The 19,436-nt window shown below is 45.6% G+C and overlaps 1 protein-coding gene across 1 annotated transcript in view; it reads right to left on the bottom strand.

The window, feature by feature from the left end:
• srgap3 (SLIT-ROBO Rho GTPase activating protein 3) overlaps positions 1 to 19,436 on the bottom strand; it is a 145,680-nt gene that overhangs the window by 68,504 nt on the left and 57,740 nt on the right. The window lies entirely within an intron of this gene.

Here is a 19,436-nt window from a genome sequence, read left to right as displayed (position 1 = left end):
GAGTAAGGTATGAAACTCTCCAACTCTCAAAGGAAAAGGGAGGTATGGGTTTACCAAATCTAAAAGAATATTTCAAAGCTGCCCAGCTGAGATATGCTGTTGACTGGTGTAGGCAAGATTACATGGCCAAGTGGAAAGTCATGGAAAGGGAATATGGTGGGTACCCTATCCAGAATATTTTAGGGGATAAAGAAGTATACAAGAAAACAAAAACCCACATGGATTCAGTCACATTATTTACACTGGAGTTATGGTTTAAATTGATTAAAATCAACAAATTACAAGATGAGATACAGTTATTGAGATGGGTAGCATATGATAGAGACTTTACTCCAGCGAGGCATGACACAGTTTTTAAACTGTGGGTTAACTGGGGAATCACAGCATGGTGCACTCTAGAGGAAAAAGGGGAGATGGAGAGTTTTCAGGGTATGAAAGACAAGTTTGATTTGGAGAATCATGACTTCTTTAGATATTTACAATTAAGGGATTATTACAACAAACGTATCAGGAGAGGACCCTCCATGGAGGTGAACAGTGTGATTCAAATTATAATCAACGCATATAAAGGGAGAAAATCTAGGACTATATCTGTACTATATCAAGCTCTCACAACTAATAAACACTCAACTACATATATAAAAGAAAAATGGGAATTAGAATTTGGCACAGAAATTACAGAGGAGGACTGGCAGAATATGTGGAAAGTTCATCAATCCTCCACTAGTTCGCGGATATGGAGGGAATTCTCCTGGAAAAATCTGATACGTTTTTTTATTACACCAAAAATCAAAAATAGATACTCCAACACCAAACTGTCATGCTGGAGGAAATGTGGAACAGAGGATGTAGACCACTCGCATATATTTTGGAAATGTAATAAGCTAGCGATGTTTTGGGAGATGGTTCATGATGTAATACAAAAGGTACTTGGATATGACTTCCCTAAGAGCTATATGACCCTCTATTTCTGTAATTTTAAAAACGACGATATAGGGTCAAGTGATAGATGTTTGGTTAAGATAATGCTGATTGCGGCTAAGAAGACAATCACAAGAAAATGGTGCCAGGTGGACGCCCCCACACAAGGACAATGGATGGAAATAGTGGAAGACATTCATACAATGGAAAAACTGACTCATCGATTGAGACTTACAGTACCTCGGATGGAAGACCAGTGGAAGAAATGGACATGGTTTAAGGAGCAAACACGCCACAACATAATTCATGACAACACTTAAGACTGGAAAGTTAGACCCACAGGAAGCTCATGTGGTTCATTTTTTTGTGTGTTTTTTTTGTTTGTTTGTTTTGAGTTGCCCTGTTGGGCTTGTGTGCAAGTAAATGTAGATAATTCAATGTTTACTTCTGAATACGGATGCCATGTTTGTATTGACCTAAAAACTTCAATAAAAACTAAAGTGATAAAAAAAAAATCAGATGGTGTAGTGCACGGTTGCAACAAATACCTGCAGACACTGTGGCCCTAGAGGCCTGGAGTTTGACACCCCTGGTCTACACCATCTACAGGTCAGTGGCCACTCTTCCATCTACAGGTCAGTGGCCACTCTTCCATCTACAGGTCAGTGGCCACTCTTCCATCTACAGGTCAGTGGCCACTCTTTAAAGGATGAGGACGTGCACATCCTTGATAGGGAGGAATGCTGGTTTGAACGGGGAGTCTTAGAGGCCATCTATGTGAAGAGGGAACAACAATCCCTGAACTGGGGGGGGGGGGGGGGCAAGAGTACATCTGTCACCATCTTACAATGCTGTGATTGCAACCATTCCCAAATCCTCTGTGAATAGTACACATGGCCACTGAAACTCTAGTTAATGGTCACGGTAATTTGCATATGAAACCGGTCATTGGTTTGGGTCGTTATACCACTGTCTTGTTTATCAGGGTGGGGACACCTGCAGTCAGGCGAGACTGAAGACGTCACTCAGAAGAGTGATGAAGCATCTCCTCCACTAAACGTCTTGTCCAGATGAACCGGTTCAACTTTCCGGGACTTCCTCGCCTGGATTACTGGGCATGCGCCTCCTGCTCTCAGTCTCTCGGCCCTCATCTGACCGCCGCTCGACCCCAGCTCTGGTAGTCACCATCTACCAGAGTTACCTACAGTAACTGCCTAGGAAGTTAAAATACTACATTCGTGTTGTGCAGGCAGGGAGGAAGAGGAAGAGGACGCGAACAGATGAAGCAACAGGTCAGTTTATGCATCAGTGAGTCGGCCTACACGTTCACAGGGCTATATTTTATTTATGATGCTGTAGTGTATCTGATTACATGAGGCTGTTTGAGGACCTCGGTGAGAGGACTGTGCTTGTAAGGCTGGCGTACTAAACACTCACGGTGTTACTTCTAGATATTAATACACACTTGGCAGTAACAGCAATGCTGCTGGGCTTTAAAAGTGGAGTTTATGGACTGGCAGGGGTGCAGTCTGAGTTCTGCTGCTGGGCTGGTCTTACTGGCTGCTGGGCTGGTCTTACTGGCTGCCGGGCTGGTCTTACTGGCTGCCGGGCTGGTTTTACTGGCCGCCAGGCTGGTCTTACTGGCCGCCAGGCTGGTTTTACTGGCCGCCAGGCTGGTCTTACTGGCTGCCAGGCGGGTTTTACTGGCCGCCAGGCTGGTCTTACTGGCCGCCAGGCTGGTCTTGTCACACAGATCTGGGAGCCCTGCACCCACCAAACAGAGAGGAAAACACCGCTCATGGTGTTTGGTCTGCAGCCATTGTTATGGTGAGAGACACAAGGAAGAGTTTCAGAGACCGCAGGGACACACTGCAAACACACAACAGGGACACACTGCAAACACACAGCAGGGACACACTGGAAGGAAACACACAGCCCAGACACATTGGAAACACAGAGCAGGGACACACTGGAAACACACAGCAGAGACACACTGGAAACACACAGCAGGGACACACAGGAAACACACAGCAGGGACACACTGAAAACACACAACAGGGACACACTGAAAACACACAGCAGGGACACACTGGAAGGAAACACACAGCCCGGACACATTGGAAACACAGAGCAGGGACACACTGGAAACACATAGCAGGGACACACAGGAAACACACAGCAGGGACACACTGAAAACACACAACAGGGACACACTGAAAACACACAGCAGGGACACACTGAAAACACACAACAGGGACACACTGTAAACACACAGCAGGGACACACTGGAAGGAAACACACAGCCCGGACACATTGGAAACACAGAGCAGGGACACACTGGAAACACACAACGGAGACACACCGGAAACACACAGCAGAGACACACTGTAAACACACAGCAGGGACACACTGAAAACACACAACAGGGACACACTGAAAACACACAACAGGGACACACTGAAAACACACAGCAGGGACACACTGAAAACACAAAACAGGGACACACTGAAAACACACAACAGGGACACACTGGAAAAACACAGCAGGGACACACTGGAAACACACAGCAGGGACACACTGGATACACACAGCAGGGACAAACTGGATACACACAGCAGATACACACTGGAAACACACAACTGGGACACACTGGAAACACACAGCAGGGACACACTGGATGCACACAACAGGGACACACTGGAAACACACAGCAGGGACACACTGGAAACACACAGCAGGGACACACTGGAAACACATAGCAGTGACACACTGGAAACACACAACTGGGACACACTGGAAACACATAGCAGTGACACACTGGAAACACACAACTGGGACACACTGGAAACACACAGCAGGGACAACATCCTCAGTCCTGTTCACTTGCCCAAGCACTATGTGTGTGTGTGTGTGTGTGTGTGTGTGTGTGTGTGTGTGTGTGTGTGTGTGTGTGTGTGTGTGTGTACGTGTGGTGTGTGTGGTATATGTGTTGTGTGTGGTGTATGCGTGTGTGTGTGTGTGTACGTGTGGTGTATGTGTGGTGTATATCTGTGTAAGTGTGGTTTATGTTTTGTAAGTGTGATGCATGTGTAGTGTATGTGTGGTGTGTGAGTGTATGTGTTTGTGGTGTAGGTGTGTTTTGTGTGTATGTGTGGTGTGCATGTGGTGTACGTGTCGTGTATGTCTGGTGTGTGTATGCATGTGTGTGTGTGTGGGGGGGTGCACCGTGTTGACCCCAGACTCCACTTTCCACCATTTTACCCCACCTCCACTATTTATCCCCCAAAACAGAGGCGACTGGCCACCGTGTATCTTCAGCACCACTTCTGCAGTGTGACTGACTGGCCACCGTGTATCTTCAGCATCACTTCTAAAACAATCTAAAAAATAATATTAATTAATTTGGTTAATAATATTGGGTTTCCTCCGGTTACTCCGGTTTCCTCCCACAGTCCAAACACATGTAGGTCAGGTGAATCAGCCGTACTAAATTATCCCTAGGTGTGAATGTGTGTGTGTGTGTTTTTGTGTGTGTCGGCCCTGTGATGGACTGGTGGCTTGTCCAGGGTGTCTTCCTGACTGCTTCCCAATGACTGCTGGGACAGGATCCAGCATCCCTGCAACCCTGAGTAAGGATAAGCGGTTATGAATGAATGAATGAATGAATGAATGAATGAATGAATGATTTTTTTTAATATCTCATGTCATCATCAGCCGCTTCTCCGGGGTCGGGTTGTGGTGGCAGCGAGCTAGGTAGGGCACTCCAGACGTCCCGCTATCCAGCGACACCCTCCAGCTCCTCCTGGGGGACTCCAAGGCGTTCCCAGGCCAGATTGGACATGAAGTCCCTCCAGCGAGTTCTGGGTCTACCCCGGGGTCTCCTCCAAGTTGGACGTGCCTGGAAAACCTCCAAAGGAAGGCGCCCAGGAGGCATCCTAATCAGATGCCGTAACCACCTCACCTGCCTCCTTTCGACGCGAAGGAGCAGTGGGTCTACTCCGAGCTCCCTCCGGTTGTCTGAGCTCCTCACCCTATCTCTAAGGCTGAGCCCAGACACCCTACGGAGGAAACTCATTTCAGCCGCTTGTATCCGCAATCTCACCCTTTTGGTCACTACCTAGAGCTCATGACCATAGGTGAGGGTTGGAATGAAGATTGACTGGTAAATTAAGAGCTTTGCCTTCTGGCCCAGCTCCCTCTTCACCACAACGGTCCGGTACAACGTCCACGTTACTGCTGATGCTGCACCAATCCGCTTGTCAATCTCCCGCTCCATCCTACCCTCACTCGTAGTCCATGGGCCAGACGATATTTCGGTACACTCAAGGTGGCAAAACTTACTTATAATTTTTGAAAGGATCCATGTCTGTAGATGATATTTTGGTATGATAACCATTCCTGAGTGGCAGCTGTATCACAGTTATCAGCTCATGAAGTTAACCACCCGCTAAACTAAATTGCATTTTAGACGCTGGTGCATATCCTGGTTTAGCCTCATGGTCAGGACATTTTTCAATGTTCTATAATATTGTCTTTGGTATCATTTTAAAGGGGACCTTCTTAGCTTTCATTCAAGCCCTGTTGTGGATATTTCTCACAAATATAGAGGTCACTTGAGCTCTTCAACCCGTCAATAACACACATCTTTCTGCAATGTTCGCCTAAACTATATACTTTCTTTTAGCCCTGTGGCATCTAGGAATATCAGGGACACAAAACACAAAAACTGGAGTACTCACAGGACTGTAAAGATTCAGAAAATGTATAATATACCCATACTATTTCATTGTGTGAGGTGATTGTGAGCCTTAAATGAGAACTAGACCAAAGCCAGTTAGGTCACAAACTGGTCTCTATACATTTGTTTAAATACACAATCAAAATACATGATAAAAAGGAATACCATAGTGAGGTAATGAACTATTTTAATATTTTAAACAACAATGACATTTACATATACTTAGTCAATGATACATGTAATCCAATATCATTAGTGGGTATATGTAATGGTAATGGGTATATGTGAATATGGTTACATTATTGTTATCAAGCTCTGGGTAACCAAGTCCAGAATCAACATCCTGTGCATCAATAGACTACTACCACAGTAATACCATCAGAATCATCACACTGTCATTCATCAAACTGCTCGTTTCTCTCATCATCTGACTCCCCAAGTTCAAAGTCCAGTTCTGGACCATCCTGCTGTTTTTGGTTACTGCAGGTCTGTAACCTGCACATGTCTGTGCATGGAAGTCCATTTGACAGGCACATGCAGCTTGGCATTTTGCATGAATGCACACACTTGCATGTTAGCATTTCCAAGACCACATCTGGTGCAGGTGGGGAGCGCATCCAGTAAATGGCCAGCTTGCCTTCATCGTCTGTCCATCCATACTCAGTAGGGCTTGGCACCACAGGGTTAGCCTGCAGACAGCACTTCCATATAGCTGCCTGATAGTTGGCTTGTTGAACATGCATAAAGAGACAGTCTCTACATGGTGGCAGCTGGCTGGACTCAACCTCTCCCCTTTTGGTGCAGAAGAGCTGGTAACGCAGTTTGTTCACCTCAGCAGTGCTGCTATTAGCAACATACATCCGACAGGTGAACTGCTCAATTTTCTGGAACAGCTCATCACTCACATTCCATGTCTGTCCCAGTTGACTAAAAGTCTCTTGGCAGGAAGTGTGCTTTCTCACTATCTTCAGGGCATTCAGCTTCCCTCGACCAGCGAATGCACTGACAGTGTCGCAGCCTGTGAAGGCATGTAAGCCAATTAGGCTGTCACAGATGCTGTCTCCAAGTGAACTTGCCAGTTTGGTGATGTCGACAAACCGTGTGCGGTTCTGAGTCCCACACTTCTGGTAGATGGGACAGGTGATGTCCTTCTGGAAGCCAAGACAAAGCACCATGACATCAGTGTCCTCAGCTGTGATGATAACTGACTTTGAGCCCGCATCTGCTGCATGCAATGCATGCAGGTGCAGACGGGTGTCAGCTTCTTCATGTGTGGAGTGCAGTTCTGCTGCTTCCTCACACCCATCTTCTGTCAACTTCTAGCAGGTTTCCTCACAGGTCATGTACAACACCTTGCCATGCAGCATAGCTCTGTATCGTGGGAGTTTCCACTCTTCCACCAAAAACTTGATGAGACTGGTCTTGTTGGAGGAACTGCACAGAAATTTTCTCCACTGCTGGACCTGGTGTCCCCCTGCAAGATTCTTGTACTGGAGAGTGATGTCTCCACCCCGGTTCAGTCGTTCAGCATCTTTGATCGAAGTCTGGTGATAGACATCAAAAACAACATCAATCCTCCCACTCTGTGCTCCCTCATGGAGGACCTGGGTCAAGGCTGACTCTGCCACCTGTGCAAAGGTTTTGTTGTTGCCATTCATTTTTTGGACCAGGCTCATCCCATCAATGATGGAAGTAGATGGGATTGGGATGTCTTCTGCAGGAGATACATTCTTTTCAAGCTCTCTGGCAAGTGCAGCCTTGTTTGTTTTTCGTAAGGACCCATCAGCATTTGCCAGTGCCCATGGTAGTGGGCCCAATGGGTAGGCAAGGACATCCTTCAGATTCACCTTCCTGCTTTCAGCCACCAGGATCATGTGACTGAAAAGGTTTCTATCTGCCTTCAGAACCACATCCTGTGCTTTCTTTCCATGAGCTTGTTTTGTGCTGACATTGGAGAATGTTTTCAGACTTTGCTTGGTCATCTTGTCGTGGAATTTCACAGGTGGTGGGTCTGCATCTAACCTTGTTTGCTGGTATGCTTGGTAGGCCTCTTCTCCTTTCTCAAGAGCTCTCAAGAGATCTATGGTCACATCAGGTGGAGCCATGTTGCCAGTGGAGAGGCTAACCAAATCAATCTCATCAGGGGACATAGGATTGAGCCAGTTATTCTCCATAAGGTCCATGAGAGACTGGACATCTGCTTCATCTCTCTTGATCCTTGGACTCTGTAGATCTGGATGAGACCATTTGCACCTGCCTTGACCTGTCAGGTCTCTCAGCTGTCTGAGGTACATGCTTCTATACTCAGCTGTGAGATAATATTTGGTCACAGCTCCTGGCTTCAAGCTGAATCCCTTTGTCCCTCCAGCTGTTTGGGTGTCTTTGTTCACCGTTTCTTCTATAGCTTGGTCAACAGGGATTCGGCCAAAGGGATTGGTGGAGCCCAGTTGGACTGAGAAGCCTCCTTCCATGAATTCTGTGTACACATCTGGGTGTGTGATGGGCAGCTCAGACATCTGGGCGTAGTAGTAGGGGAGGTAGCGTGCATAATTCATCCTGTCATAAGCAAAGCACCATGGGATCATTGCTCGAATGCTAGCCAAGTGTAGCATCCAGTCTCCCTCTCTGGATGCTCGGATGAGCCCCAACAAGATTTCAACCATGTCCAAATAGGACATCCAGAAGTTCGAGAGGCCGCCGTTTCCACCTCTAAGGAACTCACAGTAGACTTCAAATAGATCCATGATGCGTGTACAAGAGCTGTTCTCGAGGACCTCCTTCAAAGCATGTTGTGAGACTTCTTTCCCAAGGCTGTCAATGGTCTTCAGTGTCTCATTCAGGTGAACCATGTCATTCCTGTGAGTTTCTTCCAACCAGGACAGGAAACCATTCAAGGTCAGTCGCATGAGAGCCTCATACAGGAGCTTGTGTAGTCGCACTGCCCTGTTGTACTTGCGGCCATCCATAACACCAGCAATTGAGCCTCCTGCAATCATGCCAGACTCAATGCAGAGGTCTTTGAGTCCAGCATCTTGGAAACGCTTTCCTATTATTGCCAGCAGTGTGCAGATGGTGTGGAATACCCCAAGCCTAACGATGATATCATGGAACTTGTCATGGTGTTTCCATGTGATCTCGACAGCCTTCGCATACAGGGCTTGGTCAAAGACACAGACAATCTTCCTCAGGCCTAAGCACTGCATGATGCTCAGTGACTGGTTAAGCACCTCGTTGACAGTAGACATTTGTGTCGCTGGAGCATTGATGGTAGGCAGATAGCCTATATTGTCGGGGATGACCGTCATCTCTCCTCGAGTCAGGATGTTGAAGCCTGTCCAGCTGCTGACTGACTGTTCTTCTTGTTGTGACATGCGTGCTAGGACCCAAAGAAGGTTTTTCTCTCTGGCAAGCTTAGTATTGGCTGCAGTATCGGCATCTGACTTTTTGCTTTGTGGTGGCCCTACCCGTTGTCCAGCATTGTAAGTTGGTAACATTGGTGGGGGTCCATCAATGCTTCTCTTCTTTGTTTTGGGAACAGTGGGCATGGGTTGGACAGGAAGTGGGTTGACTGGCTTTGCTTGCACAGCAATCCCATTGACTCTGTGAGATGTTCCCTCACCACTGACAGTTTCTTCAAGACGGTCGATATTGTCCCAGGCTAAAGTTGTGAATATGCCAGGATGGATGTTAGCTGGAAGGGCAATGCCACTCCCTGATGATGAGAGTTTCTGGAGACACAGCGCAGTGTTGATCTCTTCCATCTGTGAATAGGACACACTGTGACCAAGTCGGTTGAGGATGTTTATCAACTCTACATTTCCTGTCAACGATTTGACACTGAATGGCAGAACAATGTGCTTGGAAGGCTTGGTATTTCCACATGTCACTGCATATACTATGTCATGGCCAAATGACTGCAGAAGGCACTGCACTCTCTGGGATGCATGATCAGGATCATTTGAGCCTGTGAGTAGAGAGTACAGGAAGATAATGAGCGACTCTGGAATGGTAGGACATTCTGCTTCTGGTTTGACTTCAGGCGGCCAGGTTTGAGGAACATCTTGACTTTTAATGTCTGCTCTCAATTTGATGGCTGCTTTGGCTATAACATCTTGTGCACTGACACTTTTCAGGGTCTGCAGCTCCCTTTTGAGAGACTGATTTTCTTTGGCAAGTTCCCTCATGGACAAGTTATCGGGATAGAGGAGGAATTTTCCTTTCTCATCAGGGAATATCTGCAAGGCTCCAGCAAACTCACTCTCCAGGTTTTGCCTTATGTGCTTCTTGGTTGATTCCTTGACTTGGGCAATGCCTTGGGAGTTCATTGAAGCTACCAGTCTAGAAGAGAGATCAGTCATTGTCATCACTTGAGGATTGCCAAAAAGCTCCATCCTGATGAAGAGGAACAGCTCATTGTATGCCTTATTCACAGCAGCTTCATACTGGGCTGCAGCATCATCATATTCATTGCTGGCAACCTCTCCTTTGGAAACCTCTTCTTTGGTGTAAAGTCTATAGCATGACCTGTGGTAGTGCCCTTCAGCTGCTACAAGGTCTCTACTCACAATGGCAAGGATTCTGCTGTCCCTTTTCTTTGTGGCTGCACTCCTGATCTTTGCATCAGCTCGCAGTTCTCGACACTGCACCAGTACTTCTCTCGTATTCTGTCTCTTGGAATATTTGCTGTTTTTCTGACAAAATATGCACTCTGCATCATAAGTCCTAGATGTACTTGGAGCATGTCGAGCTACTCTCTTAGATTGTTTCTCTTCAGCAGAGACACAACTTTTCTTTTCTTTTGCAAGGAGGCCATCAAGAATTTGCTTCATAGTGAAGATACTGCGACACTTTCTGTGGTAGTAGATTGCTGGAATCTGTCCCTCAGGAATGTCTTTTGCCAGTTTCAAAACTGGTGCATGATTTCGTATCTGAGCTGCCCTGAGCAGAGTTCTCCATGAGTCGACACTTTGTAGTGAAACCAGCTTATCTGTATCATCAGAACAGTGGATAATGCACTCCACCCGTGGGCGCTTTGGTATTGGGTAAAAACTTGCTTGTTCACCAGTGGCCATATTCAGTCAGTTTTCACCTGCCACATACAAACAAATACATGTAACTGAGGTGTATGAACACTACTAAAACAAAGTTTACTTTGCTTCACCAGCGTCATATTACCATTATTTATCTTACATAGCCACAAATAGATACATTACCTAGTTGCTATGCAACAGCTGTATTTTGTCCACATGAGGCCGCTAAAATCAACACAAGATAAAAGTTCCTCGTAGCCACTTTAACTAATCATATTAACATATACATTAAAAGAACATGCTAACATTATGGGAAATTAGCTTACAATCTTCTCCAGAGTGAGACAAGAAGATAGATACCAGTTTCCTCTATATGTGTTTAGTAGAAAGCTATCTGGCTTCACGTTAGCCTAGCTTAGCACAATGAATGGAAGTACACAGTACTGGTTATCCTTGGTTGTTGGCCAACTAAGAACTGTCCCAGAGTTTAAGCTAGGCTAATCAGTACCAGGGGTGTTGAAATGCTATATTTGTAAAAATCTGGGCAAATACACAATCGTGAGAGGCACAGAAACAGGTTTCCTGAAAGAAAAATGAAATAGCTGCTCATTTGGAAAGGTTATCATGTATTATTTTACTTCTGTTAGTGTACCAAATAAAATGGCACCAGTGAAGTTGTGTCACCTTGGGTGATATCGATATCTGGTCTGACCCATGGACTAACTGGCTTTGGTCTAGTTAGTTTCTTAGTAATAATGCCCTTCTAATTTAAGGTTCACAATCACCTCACACAATGAAATAGTATGGGTATATTATACATTTCCTGAATCTTTACAGTCCTGTGAGTATTCCAGTTTTTGTGTTTTGTGTCCCTGATATTCCTAGATGCCACAGGGCTAAAAGAAAGTATATAGTTTAGGCGAACATTGCAGAAAGATGTGTGTTATTGACGGGTTGAAGAGCTCAAGTGACCTCTATATTTGTGAGAAATATCCACAACAGGGCTTGAATGAAAGCTAAGAAGGTCCCCTTTAAAATGATACCAAAGACAATATTATAGAACATTGAAAAATGTCCTGACTATGAGGCTAAACCAGGTTATGCACCAGCGTCTAAAATGCAATTTACTTTAGGGGGTGGTTAACTTCATGAGCTGATAACTGTGATACAGCTGCCACTCAGGAATGGTTATCATACCAAAATATCATCTACAGACATGGATCCTTTCAAAAATTATAAGTAAGTTTTGCCACCTTGAGTGTACTGAAATAGGAAATTTTGGGCTCTGGCCCATGGACTATCGGGAACAAGACCCTGAGATACTTGAACTCCTTCACTTGAGGCAACGGGGTCCTCCCTATAGTCCCCGGGTCCTATAGTCCCCGGGTCCTATGTTCCCCACTTTGTATGAGACCGGGGAATATCGGACCTTTTTGTATACAGAGGGCCCTATATTCCCCACTTTTCCCCAAAAGGGTCCTATGTTCCCCGTTTTGTATGTGCAGGGGAACATAGGACCTTTCTTTATAAAAAGGGTCCTATGTTCCCCTAGGGCATCCGGGGAACATAGGAACCTTTTTATAAAGAAAGGTCCTATGTTCCCTGGTCAGCAGGTTTGACGCTGTTTGGCGCAAAAAGTGCATTTTCAATAATGCATTATTTAGGGCAGATTATTAAGAAGACAATGAATCATACGATTTCTATTTTTATATCACAAAAACGAATTCACAAAGTCCAGGTTGGCTAAAGTATGTGGAAACTTTCGACACTAAACCAATTTCAACTTATTAGGCTATAGCCTATATTTGGGCGCATAACCCACCCCGGTAGTTCTCTGATATTTATGCGTGAAATGTGTCACTTATCGAGGAAAATGCGCCTCGCCGAGTAGGTGAGCTGGCTCGTCTGTGTCTGAATGTAATATAGTAAGCCTATGCTCCTTGGGCAATTGTACCCGGGCGTAGCTCAGTCGGTAGAGCTCTCGCCTATGGATCGCAAGGTTGTGAGTTCGATCCCGGGTGCCGCCAACTCAGCGTATGAGTAGCACATTGTGCGAGAAGTGCTGGGAGCTGAGGATAGGTGTTGTGTTCCGTCCTCAGCAGTCCATCTGCCAGAGGTCTAGTGCATTGTACCAGGGATAGACTCCTGCGAAAGCTAGCTGATATCGACAATAGGCCGATTCCGACCCACTTCTTCTATGTTTGCTAGAAAGCCGTCGTTCCCATCATAACCACACCAGCTTATTGGGAAAAGCATCTGACAGATATTAGATAGAAACCATCTGCTCAGTAAGGCCCTTTAAGCATCATAATTGTAATGATAATAATAATAATAATAATAACATAATAATAATGACAATAATAATAATAATAGCCTAATAATAATAATAATAATAATGATGATGATGATAATAATAATAATAATAATAATAATAATAATAACAATATAGCCTTATATTAGAAATGCTAAAAATTGGATAATTGAAATATTTATAATTATAAAGTAGGCTAATATAGCATGGTAATAACAAAATAATAACAATATCTGCCTGGTCTCTTAAGATTCTAAGATGCTGTATGCTACAGAAATAACGGGACATAGGCCTAGGCTAATGAATACGCCTTTTTGACAAAATATGAATGAAAGGCTAATCAACAACGCTAAAGCTGAATCACAAAACACATATTGCTCGAAAAATAATTTATAAATAGCCAAATGCACACATGATTTCGAGTTTGGAAATATTTAAAACTTGTCGTGGATGTGTGGTCATCTGCACGCAAGTTTCCTGGCTTTCTAAACCACATGATCAAAATTCACCAATGTCTAAACCGCCTGCCAACTTGCAACAATTTGCAACAATCGGTTGTTATCGGTGATAACTCGTGGACTCACTGTCATGTGCTTACTAGCCTACAAGAAGACAAACAATGGCGATAGTTATGGATGGTGATCGAGGGGGCAAAGTGTTGGTACATGAGAACTTCAGATATCAGAAGCACCGCACCAATCAAGACACCATTAGATGGAGGTGCTGGAGATGGAACTGTAGAGTGCCACTGATCACAAATAGATTTGAAGTGGAGGACGTGGACGCTAACATTATTGTGCACGATGTTGGGGAACACGTGCATCCCCCTGACAGAGAAATGGTGCACCGTGCAGAATTCCGACAGGGGGTGATTGCACAAGTTGCGAGGGAGCCAACAGTCCCAATCAGAAGGATCTATAATGCGCAAAGGGTCCTGCAGCATCGGCAACGTCAAATCCAAGGTGGCGGCGACAGACCACCACCACAAGGATTCCAGTCTGTAAGGACTGTTATGGCCAGAGCACGCGCAGCAGTCACGCCCCCAATTCCAGCTACACTTGAGGATGTCGTCATCGAAGGTGCATGGGCTGAAACATGGGACAGGGAACAGTTCCTCTTGCACCAAGACAACGAGTGGGCTATCGCTGTGTTTGCCACAGAGGGAAACATCAGGAAGCTGCGAGGCTGTGGAACCATATATATGGATGCAACGTTCAGAACGTGCCCCCGCCCCTTCAGCCAAGTTTTTACAGTACTTGGAAACATGCATGGCTTCGTTATCCCTCTTGTGCATGCGCTGATGGGCCAGCGCACAATTGGGCACTACCGGCAGGTGCTTGATTGCATCAAACGGGAAACCAGGAGGATTACGCGGCACCACTGGGCACCTCAAAAGGTCATATGCGACTTTGAACAGGCGCTTATCAATGCGCTGGAAACAGAACTTCCAAGGGCACAAGTGAGTGGATGCTACTTCCATTTCAGTCAAGCCCTGTGGAAGAGGGTGCAAAGACTTGGACTGACTACTGCATTCCGGGATGACCTTCAGTTGGCAGCAGTCATCCGCAAGGTGATGGCACTCGGCCACCTACCACTGGACACAGTTCAAGGCAACTTCGCCCTGCTCGTTCACCACCCAGACACGAGGCGCGTCCAGCGGGACCATCCAGAGCTGCATGACTTCCTGCAGTATGTCGGGAACACATACGTCCACGATGGAGCCCTCTTCCCACATCCAATGTGGAACGTCTATGCACGCAACATGGAGCAAAGGACCAAAAACCCGTTGAGTGTAAGTGACTAAGACTTATTTTCTGATTTATTGAATAATCAGCGAACAGACTTTATTTTTGATGTGTGGCCCATAACACGCTTAACATTTTCATGCGACACCACAGAAGCGTGCAGGCTATGATAACGTAGGCCAATTGTATGATTATGGTTGTGTAAATTAGGCTATACTGTTTTTAGTCGATTATTTGTATCATTATTTAAAAAAATAATATAGCATCGGTGTAGGACTCACAGTCAACCATTGCTTTGGATACTCTTAAAGCTTGATGAATCTACATTGTTTCCATCAATTAGCTGTGGAATTCACCATAGGCTATGTGTTTAACTTTCATTTTAAAAATCAGTTTAACACAATCCAGCATAATTTTTGGAGGTCTACATCACACAAAGGCCTACACTCCTAAAGCTGTATTATGCATTCATGTTTATCAAGCCACTGTCAACATGTTCAGCATATTCACATTTCTTTAACAGTTTACATGATTAACCTCTTGTTTTTGTTTTTGTAGCTTATCATCGCACTCTAAATGATGCGGTCCAAGTGCGCCACCCATCCCTTTGGATGTTTCTGCGCCACATTAAGGACCAGCAAACCCTGGCAGAGGAAAGGCTGGAGATGGCGGAGCGAGGAGATGCTCCCCCAAGGCGGAAGCCCAAGTGGAGGAGGTTGGAGGCCCGTCTCCTGCGGCTCAAGGGTCAACTGGATGCTGGTCACAGAGATTTGGAATCATATTGGAGGGCTGTAAGCCATCACATTTTCAGATAGGCTGGGGGAGGTTTTAGCCCCTCTTTGTTGAGTAGCCTAATGGGCTAGGACTACTCATTTTGCTTTTTTGAAGAAGAAAAAAGCCTTAACGTTAGGCTAGTTAGGCCTTGGAGATTTTTGTTTTAGACCATGCCTTTTCTGGGGGGCTTCTGCCATAGACCCAACCCTTTTTCAGCCAAGCTTTTACTAGAAGCATTTTGTTATTAATAGCCTATTATCAGTGTTACTATTGATAGTATTATGCCTGTAATTGTTATTTGTTATTAGGCCTCTTTTATAATTAGGATATTATTATTATTATTATTATTATTAGAGAAGAACATCAAAGGATGTAAGGTAGCACTCATCAAATGAAAAAAAAGACACAATTCTCTATTTTACCATTTCATTGTTTGGCATCAGTCAATAACTTGGCCGGGTGGTCTTCTTCAGAAACCTTAATGACTGATGCCAAACAATAAAATGGTGAAATAGAGGACTGCCTCTGTTATTTTTTTACCATTTGGTGAGTGTTACCTTACATCCTTTGATGTTCGTCTTTGATTCATGTTTTTGGTTTAGCACCTCCACAAGCCTTTAGTTTTTTGAGAAGCACATATTATTATTATTAGGCAATTAGCCTATTGTGTAAGGTAGGCGGCCCCCTTTGATGGATACTTTGTGCTGGTCCTAAATTCCCAAGTCCTGGTCTAAGTTCTCTGCCTAAAAAGTTCATCATTAAAGTCTTTTTGAAAGAAAGTCTGCCAAGTGATTTAATATGGAAAACGAACTGCAAAGTAACAAGAAAGTGGCTGAAGTGTCTAGTGCTGTGCAAACTGAACTTTGAGCGAAGGTGGAAATGGCTAGGTTATACTGGTAGGCAGGCCTACTGCAAGACAAACTTGCGTTGATTGCCGACTGTCCATGCTGAGCCGGAGAGCCAACTAACTAGGCCTACTGCAGTAAATATTGGTAAGAAATAACAATAAAGCAAATTACAGCCTCCTCTAGGCCGAATTTGGATACGCACTCAAGGTGGCCTGCGATATACAACAGCCAACAATGGTAATACGGCCTAATTTAATCAGCGGAGGAATAGATTGTCGTAGCCTACATCTCAGCCATGACCCCAGTTTTTATTATTTTGGACCCGTTAAGGAAATAATTTTCAAAAAGGGTTCTAAGTTCCCCGGTTTGTTCCTCGATTGGCAATAGCGGGGAATATAGGACCCTTTATTTGGAAAAAGGTCCTATGTTCCCCTGGAAACAGCGGGGAATATAGGACCCTTTTTCCAAAAGAGGGTTCTATGTTCCCCGGTGTCTATTGCAACGGGGATTATAGGACCTTTTTAGGGGAAAACGGGGAATATGGGACCCTTTTTTTTTCGAAAGGGTCCTATGTTCCCCGATCGGGGAACATAGGACCCAGGGAATATAGGACCCGGGGACTATAGGCACTGCCCCGAGGCAACAACTCATCCCCACCCCGGAGGGAGCAAGCCACTAATTTCCAGTAGAGAACCACGGCCTCAAACTTGGAGGTGCTGACTCTCATCCCGGCCATTTCACACTCAGCAGCAAACCGCGCCAGTGCATGCTGGAGGTCGCGTTCTGACGAAGCCAACAAAACCACATCTTCTGCAAAGAGCAGAGATGCAATTCTGAAGTTCCCAAAATAGACACACTCCTCACCTTGACTGCACCTTGAGATCCTGTCCATGAATACCACAAACAGAATCAGAGACAAGGGACAACCTTGGCAGAGTCCGACACCCACCGAACACGTTTGACTTTGTGCCGAGAATGTGGCACAAAGCTCTCACTTCGGTTATACGAGGACCGGATGGCTTGTAGCAACTGCCCCGGTGTCCCATACTCCCGCAGCACCCCCCACAAAGCGCCCTGGAGTACACAGTCGTAAGCCTTCTCCAAGTCCACAAAACACATGTAGACTGGCTGGTCAAACTCCCATGACCCCCTCAGCACTTCCGCAAGGGTAAAGAGTTGGTCCCTTGTTCCACAGCCAGGACGGAATCCACATTGTTCCTCCTGGATCCGAGGTTCGACAATCAGTCAGAGCCTCCTTTCCAGCACCCTAGAATAGACTTTCCCGGGGAGGCTGAGCAAGGTGATGCCCCGATAATTGGAGCACACCCTCCGATTATAAGGTTAAAAACGTGTGCTTTTAATAAACTAGCTCTCGAGCCCTTTCTGACACCATCGGCGTTGGTGTCGCTGCACTGGAGAATCCCAGGACTGATGAGCATTGTGACAAGGCCATTTTTCAAGAGACAATTTTTCATCGGAGCCCGCCCCATTACTGTCCACGCCCGTTTCACTGCTTTTTTTTTTTATTTTAATTTTTTTTTTTTATTAATAGTGGAATGGGAGGAACGGGGATGAACCTGGGGGCTTCATCCCCCTTTAAAGAGTGATTGCACACTTTCTGAAGTTTAAAACAGAAATATGTGATTTTGTTTCAATGACAAGACATCGGCTGTGGATGAAACGTCAACAAATCTGACGACGTTGCACCCCTGCTGTTTGAACACACTGTCCCAAACACTTGGCGTGTCCAAGTACAGTTGTCCAGACACGCCACATGTACAAAACCACAATGAATGTTACTGATCAGAGACAGTCTGATTCCAACCAGTCTCTCCCCATGTGTTGTCTGTGCTGTGAGCACACATAGACCCCCACCCCCCTTCACGAGCTACATAAATGTTCTATTTCCGAGCACATGTCAAAGCTGAGAAAGGGGCGGACCACAGCAAAAAATTAAGGACTGATGTTTTCTTTAACAGCCAATCTAATTTCAGTCTAGGGCATGCATTTTCCAGAACTTTATTTCTATTTCGATTCAAAGTGTGTCATTTACTCGAAAACTACGCCGCATCAAGTTTGCCACCTGTCAAAAAGCACAATTGGATCCATTCATCCGTGCTCCTGACCACGGAAAAAAAGCTACCTGAGGGCAGTTGACTTTAAAGGATGGGAACGGTATTCTGTTTTCAGCTTGGGAGCAGTTTCCAGTCTGCTGCGTGCATGTCCCTCATTCACATTCCTGCTGACGCACACACACATATACACACAAGCATGCACACATGCACACACACACACACACACACACACACACACCAAGTAATATGTGAATGAAGCCCGGCCGTCAGTGCAGGGCTCACCTACAGGAAGGTCTGCCAGGTGAAAACAGGGTGCTGATGTTTGGGTTAGACCTCAGTCATCTCTGCAATGTGCTGACAGCGGGCCAAAAACTACTCGCACTATTAGCAGGCTATGGGTCTTTGGGGCTGGGGGGGGTCCACTCCCCTCTTCCTCTGCTACCACCGCTGCGCCACAGGCCAGACTAAACGCACGGTGCCCTGACAACTTCTGCCGACTCTAATGCCCCGATCAGACTATACGGTATGTTTTGTCTTTCACGATGGCACCATGACAGACTACTGCTATAAATTCGTGTCCTGTCTTGGCCGCCAGACTGGCCACACTACAAGTATGATCCCGACCCATCATCGTATGCTGCCGTTATCACGTCATCCGCCGTCATCATGATCGTACGCGAGTTCATAGGTTGTCGGGGAGGCAGGTCAAGAAGTGTCCATCATGGAAGAAGCGCTATGTGTGACGTCAGCGGTCTTGTGCTCGGAAAAGAAAAAGAAAAGCGACTGTGGACCCGTCCCTGGGTGTCACTAAGAGGACAATATGGGCTGTCTATCCTTCAAAGAGAATTTGAGGTAACGGATGTGTCCATGTCAAGAAAATTAGCCTAGCTAGCTAACGTTCGCCTATGCGCGCCAGAGACCATTCTGTTATCCTATTGGTCAGCGTCAGGAACGCGTCTTTGAGCATCGGTCAGGGGTGTCAAACTGGATGGAA

Source organism: Lampris incognitus, chromosome 2, assembly GCF_029633865.1.
Source record: "Lampris incognitus isolate fLamInc1 chromosome 2, fLamInc1.hap2, whole genome shotgun sequence".
Taxonomy (NCBI): Eukaryota; Metazoa; Chordata; class Actinopteri; order Lampriformes; family Lampridae; genus Lampris; species Lampris incognitus.
This window is presented reverse-complemented; position numbering and strand designations above follow the sequence as displayed.